Below are 17,516 nucleotides of genomic sequence, written 5' to 3'. Positions count from 1 at the left end.
CAGAATCCTGCCCCGACTGGGAGCACTGCATGCCACTTGTGTGGTCAGGAGGGACACTGGAGAAATGAGTGTCCAAATCGATTTGCTCAAAATCCTACTCAGTTCCCCAATCCTGAAGCGCCTGTTTTCTCCCCACAAGGAACCCCTTACTAGGACAGCCTGAGGGAACGTAACTGCATCATGAATCCTTTAATTTCTATTAATCAAGAAGGCCCGTTTGTTGATTGTAATATTGCTGGTAAATCTGTTACTTGTCTTGTAGACACTGGGGCTAGTAGGTCTGCTCTGAGATCCTCGGAGTTTCCCTCTGTTCCTTTGTCCGCTTTGTCTGTTAATGCTGTGGGCATTTCAAACTGTCCTGTTTCGCATCCTGTCTCAGTACCCCTCGAAATTTGTCTTGGCCCTCTAGAAGATAAACATTCCTTTCTACTCAGTTCTACTTCTCCTGTGAATTTGCTGGGAAGAGATCTGTTGTGTAAATTAGGTTGTACCATCTACTGTACACCAGATGGCGTATTCTTACAGGTTCCTGATGAGAATACTAACCTGGTGTTGGCTACACTCCATATATCCGAGCCAGCTGCGTCGAAGTCTCCACTCAGCCCTGACCTTGTGCATTTGTTGTCACAAGTGCCCCCCCATCTCTGGTCTCGTCATGCAAATGAAGTGGGACAGATTAGAACAGCCGAGCTGGTTAAAAATTCTTGTGGACCCTGCTAAGCTTTTGCCAAGGATTCCACAGTACCCACTGCGTCCTGAAGCAGTGGCAGGCATAGCTCCGGTTATAGAATCTTTATTGCAACAGAGTATTATTGTTCCCACTATTAGTTCTTGTAATACTCCTATCTTTCCTGTAAAGAAGCCAGGAAGGAATACCTATCGGTTTGTTCAAGACCTTCGCGCTATTAATGCTGTGGTTTTGCCTTCTTTTCCAGTGGTTCCAAATCCAGCTACAATTCTTTCTTGTATTCCACCGTCAGCCACTTATTTCTCTGTTGTAGATTTGTGTTCAGCCTTTTTTTCCATTCCAATTCACCCAGATAGTCAGTATTTGTTTGCCTTTACTTATAAAGGATGTCAGTATACCTGGACCAGGTTACCCCAAGGGTATACTGAATCTCCCTCCCTGTTTTCTCAGATCCTGAAGAAGGATCTGGATGATGTGGTTTTCCCTGGAAAATCAGTACTTATACAATATGTGGATGACCTTTTACTGGCGTCTTTCTCTTTTGACTCTTCTAAAACTGATACTCTGACTCTTTTAACTGCTTTAGCTGCCAAAGGTCACAAAGCATCCCGAGAGAAACTCCAACTGTGTCAACCCAAGGTTCATTATCTTGGTCATGATATTTCTCATGGCAAGCGTCATTTATCAGACTCTCGTATTTCAGCTATTTTAAATATGCCTAGGCCTAGTACTGTTTCTCACATGCGTACTTTTCTGGGCATGACTGGATATTGCAGGCAGTGGATTTTAGGTTATGCAACAGTGATTAAACCCTTACAGGATCTGACTAAGTCTGGTACCCCCTGAACCTCTTCCTTGGCCCCCAGAGGCTGAGAGCGCTTTTGTTGCTATTAAACAGAGACTATCTACTGCTCCGGCCCTGGGACTTCCTGATTATACTAAACCATTTACTCTTTTCTGTCATGAGCGTAATGGGTTTGCTTTGGCTGTACTAACGCAAAAGCACGGGGACAAACACCGTCCAATTGCCTACTACAGTACTGCCTTAGACGCTGTGGCGGTAGGATTTTCCCCTTGTTTACGGGCTGTAGCGGCAACGGCCCTTTCTGTTCAGTTATCTGAATCTATTGTATTGGGTTCCCCTTTGAGTGTGTGTGTTCCGCATGCTGTGGCTGCACTCTTGTTGAAATCTAGGACGCAGCATTTATCCGCTTCTCGTCTTATCAAATATGAACTGGTTTTGCTTTCTTCCTCTCATATTACTTTGGCTCGTTGCCCTGTTCTTAATCCAGCCTCTTTGTTGCCTGGGCCTGAAGATGGAACCCCACATGATTGTGTGTTTGTAACGTCTGTTCTTACTCGTCCTAGAGATGATTTACTGGATGTGCCTTTGCAGAATCCTGATCTCCTTTATTTTGTGGATGGCTCGTGCTTGCGAGATTCTAAGGGTAAATTAGTTGCTGGTTATGCTGTCTGCACTACCTGTGCTGTTGTTGAAAGTGCTTTCCTTTCTTCAGTGTTTTCCTCGCAAGTAGCTGAACTGGTGGCTTTGACTCGAGCTTGTGTTCTGGCTAGAGATCAAACGGTCACTATCTATACGGATTCTCGTTATGCTTTTGGAGTGGTTCATGATTTTGGATTGCTTTGGAAATATAGAGGCTTCCTTACATCCACTGGTTCTCCTATTAAGAATGGTTTTTATGTTTCTGCTCTTTTGGATGCTCTTTTGTTGCCTAAAGCTATAGCTGTTGTTAAATGTACTGCTCACAAGACCCCTCATGATGAAGTTACCCGTGGGAATGCTCTAGCTGACTCTGCAGCTAGGACAGCGGCTCTTTCTGCACCTCAGGCTGTACATTCCTGTGTACTGATAGAGCAGCCTTCACTGGCCTCCCTTGACGATCTGGCTAAGATCCAGGAGGCAACATCAAGAACTGAGAAGCACTCTTGGAGTGCTGCTGGCTGCATTTTACATTCTGATAATCTTTGGCGTGCCCCGGATGGTCGCCTGGTGGCACCAAAGATGTTATTGCCCTATCTTGCTCGCATATACCATGGGATGGCACACGTGAGCAAAGGGGGGATGGTTGCTGCAGTTGCCCGAGATTGGTTTGCACCCATTTTCCCTTCTGTTGCCCATTCCTACTGTCAACACTGTGTGATTTGTCAACAACACAACATTGGTAAAGCTGTTAAAGCTATGCGAGCAGCCCACCCTCCTCCTTGGGGACCTTTTGTAAATATTCAGATTGATTTTATTCAAATGTCTAAATGTTGTGGTTATGAATATGTATTGGTTTTAGTTGATGTATTTACCAATTGGGTTGAAGCTTTTCCCTGCAGGAAGGCAGATGCCAGGACTGTTGTGAAACTTCTGCTTAAGGATTTTGTCCCTCGTTTTGGCATTCCTGTGAGTATCAACAGTGATCGTGGAACTCACTTTACTGGACAGATTGTAAAGGAGTTATGTACAACTTTGCAGATCCAACACAACCTTCACTGCCCTCATCACCCACAATCTGCTGGGACAGTGGAACGCCAGAACGGGATTTTAAAAAAATAAACTGGCCAAGATTTGTGCTGAAACGAACTTAAAGTGGCCAGATGCCCTTCCATTGGCACTGATGAGTATGAGAGCCATTCCCAATCGAAAGACTGGACTCAGCCCTCATGAGATTTTGACGGGGCGCCCAATGCGACTACCAACTGCACCCCCGCTGACCTTAGCTCAGATGGACATTCATTTGATGGATGACATAATGCTTAAGTATTGTCAGGCACTAATGAAATGTGTTAAGTCTTTTTATACACAGGTGAAGGAAGCCTTACCGAAGGATCCTGTGCAACCTTGCCACTCGTTGGAACCGGGAGACTGGGTCTACATAAAGGTCCATCAACGAAAGACTGCCCTGGCTCCACGCTGGAAAGGCCCTTTCCAAGTCCTGTTGACTACCAACACTGCTGTGAAGTGTCAAGGACTACCTGCCTGGACCCATGCATCGCACTGCAAAAAGACCCCTCCACCTCGGGAGGCCACACCTACTGATGATCAACGTGCTCCTTCTTCTAGCCCTGCTGTTCCTGCTGGACAGCGGAAGAAGAGGACAAGGTGACGTACTGGTGACCTCTCCCTTGTCCTCTGACGGACCTACTGTGCCTTTGGATTTTTCTAAAGGTATTCCCACATTACAACCCTCTTCCCTTTATCATGCTAGACCACGATTGTTTTTGGGGAAGAGGAGAAGATGCATTCGTTCTGCAAACTCCTCCAGAGTCCAGGGATTCCTGACTAAAAGAGACATTATGAACTGGCCCTGGTGGAAGAAACGAAGCATCGTTTATTGGCAAGGAGGGAACTGTGGGGAGCGTGCTTGGGCGTGTGGGGTTCAATGGTGGCTAGGATTTCTTCCAGGGGCAGGGCTCTGTGCTTATGGACAAGTACCCTGGGGATGTACTGCCCTCCCTAATTGGCTTTCAGATAATGACTACCAAAAGCACCTTGCTACCACAAAGGTTACCCCCACTAGCCCCTCAACCCTGGCCGTCACTTCTGTAATTTATCCAGATGTAAACGAAATAGTATATTCTAATGAGATTCGTTGGCCCAGACCTTCCCATCTTAGTGATTTATTAGGATATTGCTCAGAAAGCCTATTTTTTAAAGTTCAACAGACTTCATATGAGAGAACCATTGAGTGGAAAACAAATGGATCAGTGGCAATAGAGATCCATAATATTACTGCAGATCAGCCCCTAGACTTTAGATATGAAATTGATGGATTCCATAGTGAAGTAGATATGATGGTTATTCCTGGAATTTGTGCTATGTTTCCTGAAAGAGGCCCTTATTGTTATTTGGTTACCCAATTAGTGAATAATCAAACGACTACCCAAAGAGTTTGTTCTACTACTGGGAATTTTACCTGTCTTGAGACCATTCCAGTGACTGATAATGTGACTTGTACTTTATTGCAATACACTCCCTCTTATGCTATTGATATTAATGCCTCTCAGAAATATATGCAGGTCTACAACCAACAGATGTGGTATAGACCTACGCTGAGGGGAAATGTGCCAGAATATCGGTGGACTGTACTAAACACTACACTAGGGACTGTGAAGTTTACATTGCCTTTATCTAGTTTTCACATCACCTCTACATATCCAAATTGTTCCCAAGGGGCTGCCATTAGATTAGCACAACTGAGGGCCTGGGTTATTTCCTCTAGAAAGAAGAGGGATCTAGCCGGATCCTTGTGGGATGGGGCCAATTCTGCAGCTGCTGTTTGGAATATTTTTAAGACCCAGGAGCATGATGAGAAATTGGGCCAATTAGAGAAGGCCACTGGCCTGATTTCTGGGGCACAGCTGACACAAGTGCGAACCGGAGTGGGTGAGTTACATGTCATTTCCGCCCTTAGTTCTCTGACCCAGAATTTATTGAGAGAGATGGTACTGAATATAACTGAAGCTGGGAAGGCATTGCAGTGGGATCTAGCATGTTCGGAAATTCAGGATTTCCTGAATGACCAGCTGATGGCCATTCGGAATGATCTAGTGCACCAAGCTTGGCCCACTGCCCTTACAGACACGTCAGGAGTACCATCTGATCTGTGGCCATGGAGACATACTTGGAGACTTTCTGGATGGAAATGTGGACGTTCACAGTGCTCCTTCCAAGCATATGGACCGGTTAAGTGGTGTGGGCTCCCACATACCGAATCCTGCCGGGTCCATGGGGAGGATGCATGTGGGATTGGGTGATTCACCGAGATATCTGGGAAGTCAGGCCACCTGATTCTCCTAATCGATTTTTAGTTAGTGCTCCTGGGATTACAGCTGATATTTGGATGGGGTTAGGGAATTTATGGACATTTTGGCCGTTAGAACCACCACAGCTTCAGTGTATACGGAAACTGAAGCCAGGGGAAGTTGTCACTGTTTATGACAATATTTGCTGGGAGGGTAAAGGTCAAGGGACTACCCTTACAGGACACCCACTTTTTCAGGCTAATGATAGCTGTGTGTACATTAATGCCACCACGTTACAAGATATACATATTAATCTTACCACTGCTGCAGGCAATCATATTATTTACTGGCCTGCAGATAGAATGTTACATGTAGCTCTTAGATTTCAGGTATATTTTAATTGGACTAGGATAGTACCTGATCGTTTTCAGAATTTGCTTTCATTGTTGCCAGAGGTTCGCAGAATCTCTGAGTTGCAGGGGCAAATTCACATGCTTCAGAATATATATCATGCTGAGCAGAATGCCTTTCATACAGCTTATAGAGTTTCTACTTTATGTACTAAGTTTGATGTATTGTGCTTTGTTACCAAAACTGTACGACAACCCCATTATTTTATTCCTATGGGGATGTTATTGTTTGTAGTGTTGTTAGTTGGTGTGGGATTATGTTATTGTTGTTGTTGTTGTAAAGGACGTAATGATAGTAATACTACTTTTCATGTTCATGCTAATCATGCATTGTCCTTACATCCCATGAAAACCCCTAAGGTTGGGATGTCTCCTGTGGACTCTGAAATCCATGGTTTAATGCAAATTGAGATTTGAGGTATTTGTTGTACTAGAAGTACAAAAGGGGGGAATGTGGAGGCCAAGAATTAATTAATAAAGGTTTGAAGGGATCTTAATGTATGTTAGCTAATTAGCAGAGGTTAAGCTGTTACCCTGTATCTGGTGCAGAGTGAATTGTGTGAAAAGTCGTTATGACCTTGTGAATTGCAGTCTTGTTTTCTGTTCTGGTATTGCAGACAAATAAGATAATGAATAGGCTTATGTATAAACAAATGCAAATGTTTACTTTTACTGTCTGCAAGTTTGCTAGCCACTGTCTGTTAAGAAGGTATAAAGATTGTTATGATTGTTTTACTAATTGAGAGAGATCTGTTCAGGACAAGGGGCAACCCAGTTCCTGACACTCTCTCCCTCTTGTGTTCACTAGAGTATTATAATAAAGTATTTGTTTTTGCTGCACCTAAACATAAGCGAGAACTGAGTTTTCTTCGACATATGGTAACCTGATTTCTGACACAGCAGTTCCACAGTGTGACTGCCTCCAGACAGAGGGAATAAGATCTTATCCCTCCCTCTTTGTTTATATATATCACTGTAGAGATTTATCTGATAGAATTTGCATGTGGAGTGAGAATAAGAGAGGAAGGAAAGCCTTGCAGGCTAGGTGGACTACTACGAGGTCCGGTAAGTTTATATTCAGTCTGACCTCCTGTGGTGTCCATCTACACTGAGCGGTGTGTATGTACAAATGAGTGCCCCATCCTCTAAGCCTTAGGGAGACATCCGTCACAATGGTGGCCCTTAGTATGGGAAGGCTAAAGGGGGTCTCCAGCATGACCCTGTTTGGGTTGGACCACCAAGCAAGAGAGGTGAGAACTCCAAAGGAAACACTGACTCTGGTGTTGATGCGGACCTTGGTCAGTTGGTAGGTTGAGTGGAGCCAAGCTTTTAGGCACCACCAGTGGAGTCTAGCAAAAGGTGTCACATAGGTGCATGAAGCCCAAGAGGGAAAGGCAGTGATGCACCATAATTTGAGGTGTGTGGGTAATGTGAGCGATCAGGGTGCTCATCACATAAAACCTGTCTGGGGCAAGGAAAACCATTCTGTCCAGTTCCAGTATGGCCTCATTTATTGGAAGGGCTACCCTGGATAATCCCTGTGGCTGTAAGATATCCAGGAGACGGTGTTCAGGGTCTGTATTTTCCTCCTCTTATACCGTCGGAACCAGCTGATGAGAGGGGGAAGAGTGGTAGGACACTTGCAATAGTTCCGAGCATCCACTGTAAGGATCCCAGGGGCCCCAGTACAACCAGAAGGAGGGATCTGTCAGTCATGGAGGTCCCCATGGGAATCAATAACAGGTGTCCCTGGGGGGGGGACATAACAGAAAAATTGGGTGTCTGTCTTGGATGTCTGTCTGGGGTCCTGTGCCTTCTCAGAAACATTGGTGGGGCTATTTCCTCTAACTCCTCCAGGTCTGAAGACATTTCCGTTGGAAGCGGTGGTACCGTCGGTACCAGAGTGCTCATATGTGATGGATAGGGATGCGTTCTCTCTTGCAACAGCAGCAACAGTTCATCTTCCAGGGTAAGAATGTCTGAGTACGGCAGGGCCTGACAGAAATGGAGACTGCGGGTAAGAGAGGAAGAAATCCTTCAGTATTAGAAATGTCTCCTTCTGGCCTGGAGTCCCTAGGGACCCAGTTCATCTATCGAAGCCAGCTGGTCTCTGTATTACTGAGGCAGTACCAGTGATGCAACTGGATCTGCCCTCCTAGATAGGAATCCTAAGCACAGCCTGCCCCCTTCTCAGCCCATTGGGCTATTGTTCCTGGCTGGTCATCTAACTCAATGGTCAAAATAAAATAAATGTGAGATGCCATAAAAACAAACCCAAAAGTCAAGTCAACAGTGCCGAACATTCATCTACCGAAGTGATGGGAGAATCCAAAAACAATAATATTGGACCATGACTGGGTTATGTTAACACCTTTGGCCCATTTATTCCATCTAATTTAATACAACACTGGACAACATCTCCCATCATTCACCACTGTCTCCTCTCTTGCTGATCCACTGCAGTGGTCCATGGGAAATGTAGTCTCCCAGGAAACCAGGCACATAGAGGAGAATGTGGACATGGTGGACATGAAATACAAAAACCCAAGTTTACAAATCTTGGCACTAATTGCAGTTTCCACAGAGGCTAAGGATTGAATAGGTATTGAAAATTAACTACCTTATCCTCCATTGTGATAATGGTTAGATTAAAAAGGTTTTGGTTTAGAGAGAAGGTACCATGGAAGGTACCATGATAGTGGTAAAAGCCAAATAATCACAGTAATGAATAATGAACTCAATGAATATGTAACATGTGGAACTCATTGCAACAATATATTAAGGCAAAGAATGTAGCATGATTCATAAAAGGATTGCCATCAATATGACTAATATCTAAAATAACAGGAGCTAGGTACACGTTTAGGAAGGATACTGTCCTACATTCTTAAGAATGTAACTTAATTATTAACTAATGAAATCCAATCAAACAATTTTTGCATGTTGTTCTATAATTGTTATGGGGATTCTTATGTCTTCTTCTAAAGCACCTAATACTAGCTATTCTTGGACACAGGGTAGTGGACTAGATGAATCACTGGTTTAGAATTACCACTACAGACGCTCCCTGGGTTACGCAAACCTGACTTACGCAAATCCACACTTACGGGAAAAGTTCTTTAAACTTTTTTTTTTTTTTGCATAATTGTTGGGTATATGTTCCCGACTTACACAAAATTTGACTTACGCAAGGCATTCCGGAACGGAACGCCTTGCATGAGTCGAGGAGTGTCTGTATGGCAATTCTTATGTTCCTATATAAGAAGGTATTTCATCTGGCTTCAGGTTGAGGCAGGAGAATTTATAGAGGCCTGAACTGTTGTTTCATCCTGTTCAATAGCTAGAATTCCAGTCTCTAAGCCTGTCATGCTCACATGTTGCATGAGAACTACATTTTTTTAAGTAGTAAAGTTCTGAATTTTGTGAAATGTCTGTTTTTCTCATATTTAATTAGACATTTAAACTATAATTTAATTCAGTAAGAGTTACTCAGCAAACTAAACATAAAAGCTAATCAGCCCCACCTCTTTTTAGTGAGGATGGCTCAGAATTGATTTTTTTTAAACAAATTGTTTACTGTTTGACACTTCCCCCCCAAAAAAATCTTTGAGTACAATGCATTTCGATAGAGTTTAAAAGGTGTGTCTATCTTTTTAAGCAAATGTTCCTACTTGCAGCTTTCAGAGGTTGGCAGCTGTACCAATGCTGCTTTTTTCCCCCATTTGGGGAGTGGTCCCTGTAATTATTACCACTTAAGAAGAAATTTAATATCGGTTTGCTGTTTAAATTAGAAAGTGACAGTCTCCATAGCAAAAGGATAAAATCATTCTTTCAAGTCCCTAGTTTGATAAGCCCAGAGGCAGCAGCTGCTGTCACTTCAGCTCTTTGTCTTTAAACATGTACTGTTTGGAACCTCAAGATGCTATTTATTCTTCCAGCGGAGCCCAAAGCTCACAAAATCATCTTTCAGTGTAAAGAATATAAATGTAACCAAATTGTTCCTCACTGGTACTAAGCTAAATAACCTCAAGCATGCTTCATCTGGAGGTAGATGTTAATGTGCCCACATCTAAAATACATGCATGTCAATTCCTATGTTCTAGACTACACAGTGATATCTCTTAAAGTTTCTTGTTTAAAACCCAAGCAGGAAAAAAATATTTAAAACTGCACACATTCTCTAGCCAGAAGCATAGAGTCTCTTTTATGTGTCATATTTGAATACACAGATCACTTTCTTACTTCATTTTCCTGAAGGTTGGAGAGCAAAGAAATTATAACCACCCAGCTCTCATCTCTGCTAATAATCAGTTCAGAAGAACTGGATCTCTCCTGAGTCATATTTAGAATTAATTGGAGCTGACCACATAGCACAGAATGTAATTTGTGGATGGTTTTGCAATACATGTGATGAGTTTGCTCTGCTGTTAGTGGTGGGGTCATGTTATTTGTTTGTAGGTTACATGGACAACCAATTTTAATTTATAAAAATGTTAATGACTGCTGAAGGCTATGTGAATTTTAGCATGAATAGTGATTTACCTTCCAACCAGTGGTGCATTATTCATTAGTCATGCTTCATTATTTGCTATTTCTTAGTATCAGAGGGGTAGCTGTGTTAGTCTGGATCTGTAAAAAGCAACAAAGGGTCCTGTGGCACTTTATAGGCTAACAGATGTATTGGAGCATAAGCATGTGTCTGACGAAGTGGGTATTCACCCACGAAAGCTTATGCTCCAATACATCTGTTAGTCTATAAGGTGCCACAGGACCCTTTGTTGCTTATTTCTTAGTAGTTATTCTTCTATTTAAGAATTTTCAGTCTTCCAGTCAGAGAGCAGAAAATACCATGTGATTCAGGTGACAAATAATATACCAAGAATACTCTGTATCAAACAACTGAAAATATATTTAGAGCTGGCTAAAACTCAGAATTTCCATTTCATGGAAAATTTTGACATTTAACCATTCGTTTTCATTCTAATTTTGAACAAAAACAAATACTTTTGAAATCCCCCATGAAAAGGAAATGCCAAAAAATAGTTTTTGAAACATTTCATTTTATAAATGTTTTTGAAATCGTGTTTCAAAATAAAATTTGATTTAAAATATATTTTATGTTATGATTTTTCATTTTATTATTACATGTATTATTTGTATATTATTTCACCACATCACTAGGATTATATAGTACTGACAGGTCATAATATAACATGTCTTGACATAACATAATAGTTGAAAAATTCCATTAATTTCTTTTATATTTTTATTTTTAAAATGATTAAGCATAGCTGCTACTTGGTACTGATTAAAATATCTCATTTTATTTTATAGATCAAAATGTCTCCTGTTTGTATTGCAATGAAACAGTTTGACATTTACACTTTGATCTAGAAAATAAGAAAAGCACTCAGACTCCTAATTAGAGGCACTGCTGTTTTCAATAATATGGTGTTAGACTTTTAGAATATTTTTATTTCTAAAATACTTTTGTGGGAAAATGTCAAAATAGATGCCATTTCACGAAAAAAAGTTGGTTTAGTTGAATTTGATATTTTTGGGTGGAAAACTATTGACAAAAAATTTCTGACCAGCTCCAGATATATACCACATTAATCGCTCATGAACAATGAATGGGTTGAATTTTGTTTGTACAGGGTGTGGTCAAGATCTTCAGCTGGTGAAAATTGGTATAGCACCATTGACTTAATGCAGCTAGCATTCATAGATATACCTAGGGCCTATTGGGGACCAGAAGTCAATGAATGCGGTTCACTGGCCTTAATGAATGACTCATAATGAATTCTGCAGAATAATAGCACTCAGACACTTTGCTGATGGGAAGCCAGTGTAAATAATTAAAACTTTTGTAGAATTCAGGTAGGGCTGACAAGCGATTAAAAAAATAATCATGATTAATAGCGCAATTAAAAAAAATTAATCACGATTAATCGCACTGCTAAAGAATAATAGAATCCCATTTATTTAAATATTTTGGATGTTTTCTACATTTTCAAATATATTGATTTCAATTACCACACAGAATACAAAGTATACAATGCTCACTTTATATTATTTTTATTACAAATATTTGCACAGTAAAAAAACCCAAAAGAAATAGTATTTTTCAATTCACCTAATACAAATACTGTAGTGCAATCTCTTTAGCATGAAAGTGCAACTTATAAATGTAGAATTATGTACAAAAAAATAACTGCACCCAAAAAAACAAAACAATGTAAAACTTTACAGCCTAAAGTCCACTCAGTCCTACTTCTTATTCAGCAAATCACTCAGAAAAGCAAGTTTGTTTACATTTGCAGGAGGTAATGCCCGCTTCTTGTTCACAATGTCACCTGAAAGTGACAACAGGTGTTTACATGGCAATATTGTAGCAAGATATTAATGTGCCAGATGTGCTAAAAATTCATAGGCCCCTTCATGCTTCAACCACCATTCCAGAGGATATGCGTCCATGCTGATGACGGGTTCTGTTTGATAAAGTTCCAAAACAGTGTGAAATGTTGCACATTCATTTTCACCATCTGAGTCAGATGCAAGCAACAGAAGGTTGATTTTCTTTTTTGGTGGTTCGGGGTCTGTAGTTTCCGCATCAGAGTGTTGCTCTTTTAAGATTTCTAAAAGCATACTCCACACCTCATCCCTCTCAGAGTTTGGAAGGCACTTCAGATTCTTAAACCTTGGGTCGAGTGCTACAGCTTTCTTTAGAAATCTCACATTGTGGTACCTTCTTTGCATTTTGGCAAATCTGCAGTGAAAATGTTCTTTAAATGAACAATGTGCTGGGTTATCATCCGATATTGCTATAACATGAAATATATGGCAGAATGCGGATAAAACAGAGCAGGGCACATACAATTCTCCTCCTAGGAGTTCAGTCATAAATGTAATTAACACATTTTTTAATGAGAGTAATCAGCATGGAAACATATCCTCTGAAATGGAGACTGAAGCATGAAGGGGCATATCTGGCATATAAATACCTTGCAATGCTGGCTACAAAAGTGTCATGCAAACACCTGTTCTCATTTTCAGATGACATTGTAAATAAGAAGAAGCGGGCAGCATTGAGTCCCATAAATGTAAACAAACTTGTTTGTCTTAGTGATTGGCTGAACAAGAAGTAGGACTGAATGTACTTGTAGGCTTTAAAGTTTGACATTGTTTGTTTTTTTAGTACAATTATGTAAAAAAATAATTGACATTTGTAAATTTATCTTTCACGATAAAGAGATAGCAGTACAATACTTATATGAGGTGAATTGAAAAATATTATTTCTTTTGTTTATCATTTTGCATTCAAATATTTGTAATAAAATAATAATATAAAGTGTGCACTGTACACTTTGTATTCTGTGTTGTAATTGAAATTAATATATTTTGAAATATATTTATACATTTATATATAACATATATTTAGAAAAACATCCAAAATATTTAATACATTTCAATTAGTATTCAATTGTTTAACAGTGCAATTAAAAGTGTGATTAATCATGATTAGTTTTTGTAATCACAGTTAACATTTTTGAGTTAATCATGTGAGCTAACTGCGGTTAATTGACAGCCCTAAATTCTGGATATATTCAGAAACAATTTGCTAACAGAAAGACTGCATTCATTGTCTGATTTATTATTAAACTAGCAACATTAAGTATAACTTAAGTATAATTTTTTATTTTTGAGGAGGTGAAATTAGGAAGCGGCAGTATAGTGGGACCTAGAGATCTTTTTTCATTACTGTTCTCTCTTTGTCATTACTGTTCTCTATCTTTTTTCAGCAACACATCAGGTGACAGCAAGTTGCTCATAAAGATCTTGTTTATGGCATTGAAGATGCTTGGCTATTGTAACACAGGTAAATCCTTCTGGAATACAGATGAACACTTGTTGGTAGCACCATTTGGAAAGGTTTTTCACCATAATTCATCTAAATAGACTTTTTTCCTCAGTTACAGCTTCACTGAATATTGTGTGAGGTAAAGCTTGGCCAAATGCCTTCTTTTCCCTGATCTGCTTATTCCATCTTTCTCACAACTCGTGACCATCCATAAGTTCTAAAAGCAAGCAGGCCAATTTTCCTCGCTAAATATTGAAATAATAAATTTGGAAACTCTTATATATTACAGTATTAGTTTGCTGGACCCAATGGACCAGAAAAGGAGGTTGGTAACCATTTTCCAACAGACTGTGACAGTGTCATTGTCCTATTTAAATTTCATCTGTCTTGTGTGTGCTTCAGAGGTTAAAAAAATGCAAGATAAGACAGTAATATCATCTTACTGTGTTAAAGATACCTATTAGTCATGTCCCAGGCAAATAGGAATTTATGACTCAGACATAATTCTTCCAAATATGCCTGCTGTTCATAAAAGGGAAAGATATATGATTCAAAATAACATTGAGACAGGAATAATTTTACACTTCACTTTGCAACATTGACTTTCCTCCAGAATGTACAGCAAAATCTCTATGTTTTATGAATAGTTTTCTGTCAATACAACAGATTTATGGCTCAGAATTCCAAATCAAGTGAAGAGAAGATCAGCTCTGATAAAGAAGAAAGGAAAATGTAGATCTTTCTTATTCCAAGTAACTGTGTGCTATTGGGAAATTGAGGCACATGCCACACATTCTATATGATGGCTTCAATTAAATGTCCCTTTTGTCAAAATTGACCACGGCAATAAATACGGTTAATGGGCAGGACCTTCCCCAGGACATTTTTCTGCATTCCAATTCTAGCTTGCAACCACAATTGCTTCATTCTGAAAGCAACAGTTTATAGAAGGGGTGGTAAACATCACTAAGTATTGAATGTATGGAGAATATATGCTTGAGGAAGAGACACAACTATTGAATTGCAAGTTTTACCCATGCTTTCAACAGCCACTAAAGGATCTCCCTCTAGAGCTAACATTCTTGCATTTAATAGCACATATTTGTGGGTTGGTTTAGTTGACATATAGACGTTGACATGATTCACATTTTTTTGTTCCTGTTAAATTCATAGATTCATACTATACATCTATGAGTTAAGGACACACCATTTTCCCAGTGAAGACAAGGCGTATAGGGCACTCCCCTCGTGGCCTCCTAGTAGTGCTGGAAGGGGATGCAGGAAGGGAAACGGTGTGTTTGCAGCTTTCTTAGTGAACAACAGCCATTCAATCCAAGTCTACAACCAGAGACAAGATTATCTTTTTTTGTATGAGCCTCCAAAACTATCCCTCCTACTTTGATCACATTGTTATGCACAGAGCTGTGCAAAGAATTTGAAAGATAATTATAAAAGATACGCTCAAACATAACTATTTTACATTCAAAGTATTTGTATGAGTGTGTATCTTTAAGTCAGACTCCTCTTGCAGAATTGTGGCCCAGCTGCTAGTTTCTTTCATCCCAACAATAATTTATATTGGTTTCATACATACACTTATAAGGCTATCTTCACAAGAGAAGGGCTTGAAATGTTCATTTAAAAAAAATGGAAATGGATATTTTCCCCTACATGGTACCCAAAGGCCATTGCTCGCTCTAGCTGATGTTCCCGTTCCTGTTCATCAGTTAAATGCAGTATGTCATGACTCCCTCCCTCTGCTTTGCTGATAGACTTAAAAGTTCACTCATCTCTCCTTATGGTTTATGAAATGTGTTTTAAATTGAACTGCAATACTCACCTACTTCAATAAAAAAGTATTTATGTAATGCAGAGGTGGAGGAGAAATCTCCTAAGAGGAATTTCCTCTTTCAAAATCAGCAACAGTATTTTTAGGCAGAAATACCAGCCAACAGAAAGTTACAGGCTTAACTGTTTTCACAGGCATTTCAGAAGGGGCTAGACGTCAGCATATTTTAGGTGGAGGTACATATTGTTCCTGATAGGATAAAAGGATGAAGAGAGCTAATCACTTGCTGTCAGTTCATTTGTGAGATTTGTTGCTATTTTTATTCTGCATATACCTAGTTCAGTAGGATGGGTGCATTTTTAGAAATGTGGATAACTAGCAAACATACAAAGCCACCCATACTTAGAGATACCATTGACAGTTTCCATTACACATGTAATTCCTTTATTTAATCTGCATTCTAAACCTATACAGAAGGGTCCTTCCTAAACTACGGATACATACAGTTTGTCAACATAGGTGAAGGGATCATGGATAGCCATTGAGACATCTCTTACAGTTGGACTGGAGCCATTAGACACCTTTCTCCTAGTTAACCTGTCAATATCCTATGATGAGTTGCCTTTTACAATAATTCGTGCTATTTCTTGTTTCATAACTCATTCTTTGATATCAGCTAAAGCAACCTATAGGTTTAAGTATTAGAACACGATGACCTGTCTTCACATCCTGCAATTAAAAGGCAAGTGAAAATCTCAACATTGCTTCCAACTCAATGACTCGGTGAAAAAACAGCAAGATTGAGAGTGAAGATACCTCTTCTTGTCTTTGCATACAAGAATACACAATATTTAGCTCTCACTTGCTTTCCTGATTAGTTTTTTATTTGCATACGCCACATTTTCTTGTGATCTGCTGTTCACACAGCTGGAGGGAGCAGGGCCCTTTGCTCCTAAACAAATAGGCAGTTGGCCTACAACTCAACAGCATTGCCTGAAAGGTATTCAGATAGTGAAAAAGGAAACAAACAGGAAGCAAAGGTACACGGAACATAGTGCCACAAATTGGTATTTGCTGATGTCATACAAGATACCTTTTCTAGTAAATTCATTTCCTGAGATGTAAAATATGAAATGATTCAATTCTGAACATCTTCATCAACAACCATCCAGAAGAATCTGATATTCTGATTCAAACTTTTTCATTGCACATGTGATCTGCTACATTGTTACTACAGTATTACCACCCCTAAGCATTCACCATGACCCAGCCCCCAAAATCTTGAGATTAAAAAGTATAAGGTTAATAAATGATAAATTTGGGGTTCTTTATACTTGCCTTCTGGCACTTTAACCTTCATGATGCTTGTTGGGCATGTTTTCAAGCTTTTATCTGTACCCATGAGGGCTAGAACCTTATTTAAAAAAAATGAAACCCAAAATACTCATGAAATTGCAAGATCCGAGGAGCTGGGGCTTTAAGAAATTATAACAAGAGTTAGCAACACTGTTACCATGGAGCTATTCCAGTACTGTTCTCTGAAAGTTTAGTGGCAAGATAATTCTGTTACCTTAATACACAAGGATCCTGGTACCAAGATTAATGAATGACATGTCTGTGGACTCTGTTGATATTCCCAAGTGTGTGTCTCTTCTAGTAGAACTGATGTACTGGAAGTACCTCAGAATTCTTAGACTGTTCTTGGAAGAATATGAGCTAAACCAATCAGAGTGTTTTCTCACTGCACCTCCTTAACTAAGTGCGTCTGTAACCACTTTATGCTTTCCAGGTTTATGGTGAACTATAAAAGTGTATTAAAATCTCTTCAGGGTTTTGCTTTGTCAGGGGTCACTGTAGAGTACTGTGGTCTGTATAGCCTATGAATACTGTTACTAGCAATTATGGATGATATGCTTGAGTGCCTCCACAATATCTCAACATCATCCATAGATGAATACTTGTTCTGTCTTACACCCAATTTCTCACTCCCCTAAACCACTATCTGTATTCACAGCA

At 39.8% G+C, this 17,516-nt stretch overlaps 1 protein-coding gene across 1 annotated transcript in view; it reads right to left on the bottom strand.

Moving 5' to 3' along the window:
* CDH12 (cadherin 12) overlaps positions 1 to 17,158 on the bottom strand; it is a 914,698-nt gene extending 897,540 nt beyond the window's left edge. The window contains exon 1 of the mRNA XM_045005599.1: positions 17,071 to 17,158. The gene's annotated coding sequence lies outside the window, so the exon portion shown is untranslated. The remainder of the gene's footprint in view (positions 1 to 17,070) is intronic.
* Between the last annotated feature and the right edge of the window lie 358 nt (positions 17,159 to 17,516).

This window comes from Mauremys mutica, chromosome 2 (assembly GCF_020497125.1).
Source record: "Mauremys mutica isolate MM-2020 ecotype Southern chromosome 2, ASM2049712v1, whole genome shotgun sequence".
NCBI lineage: Eukaryota > Metazoa > Chordata > Testudines > Geoemydidae > Mauremys > Mauremys mutica.
The sequence above is the reverse complement of the archived record's forward strand: the minus strand, read 5'-3'. Positions and strand labels throughout refer to the sequence as shown.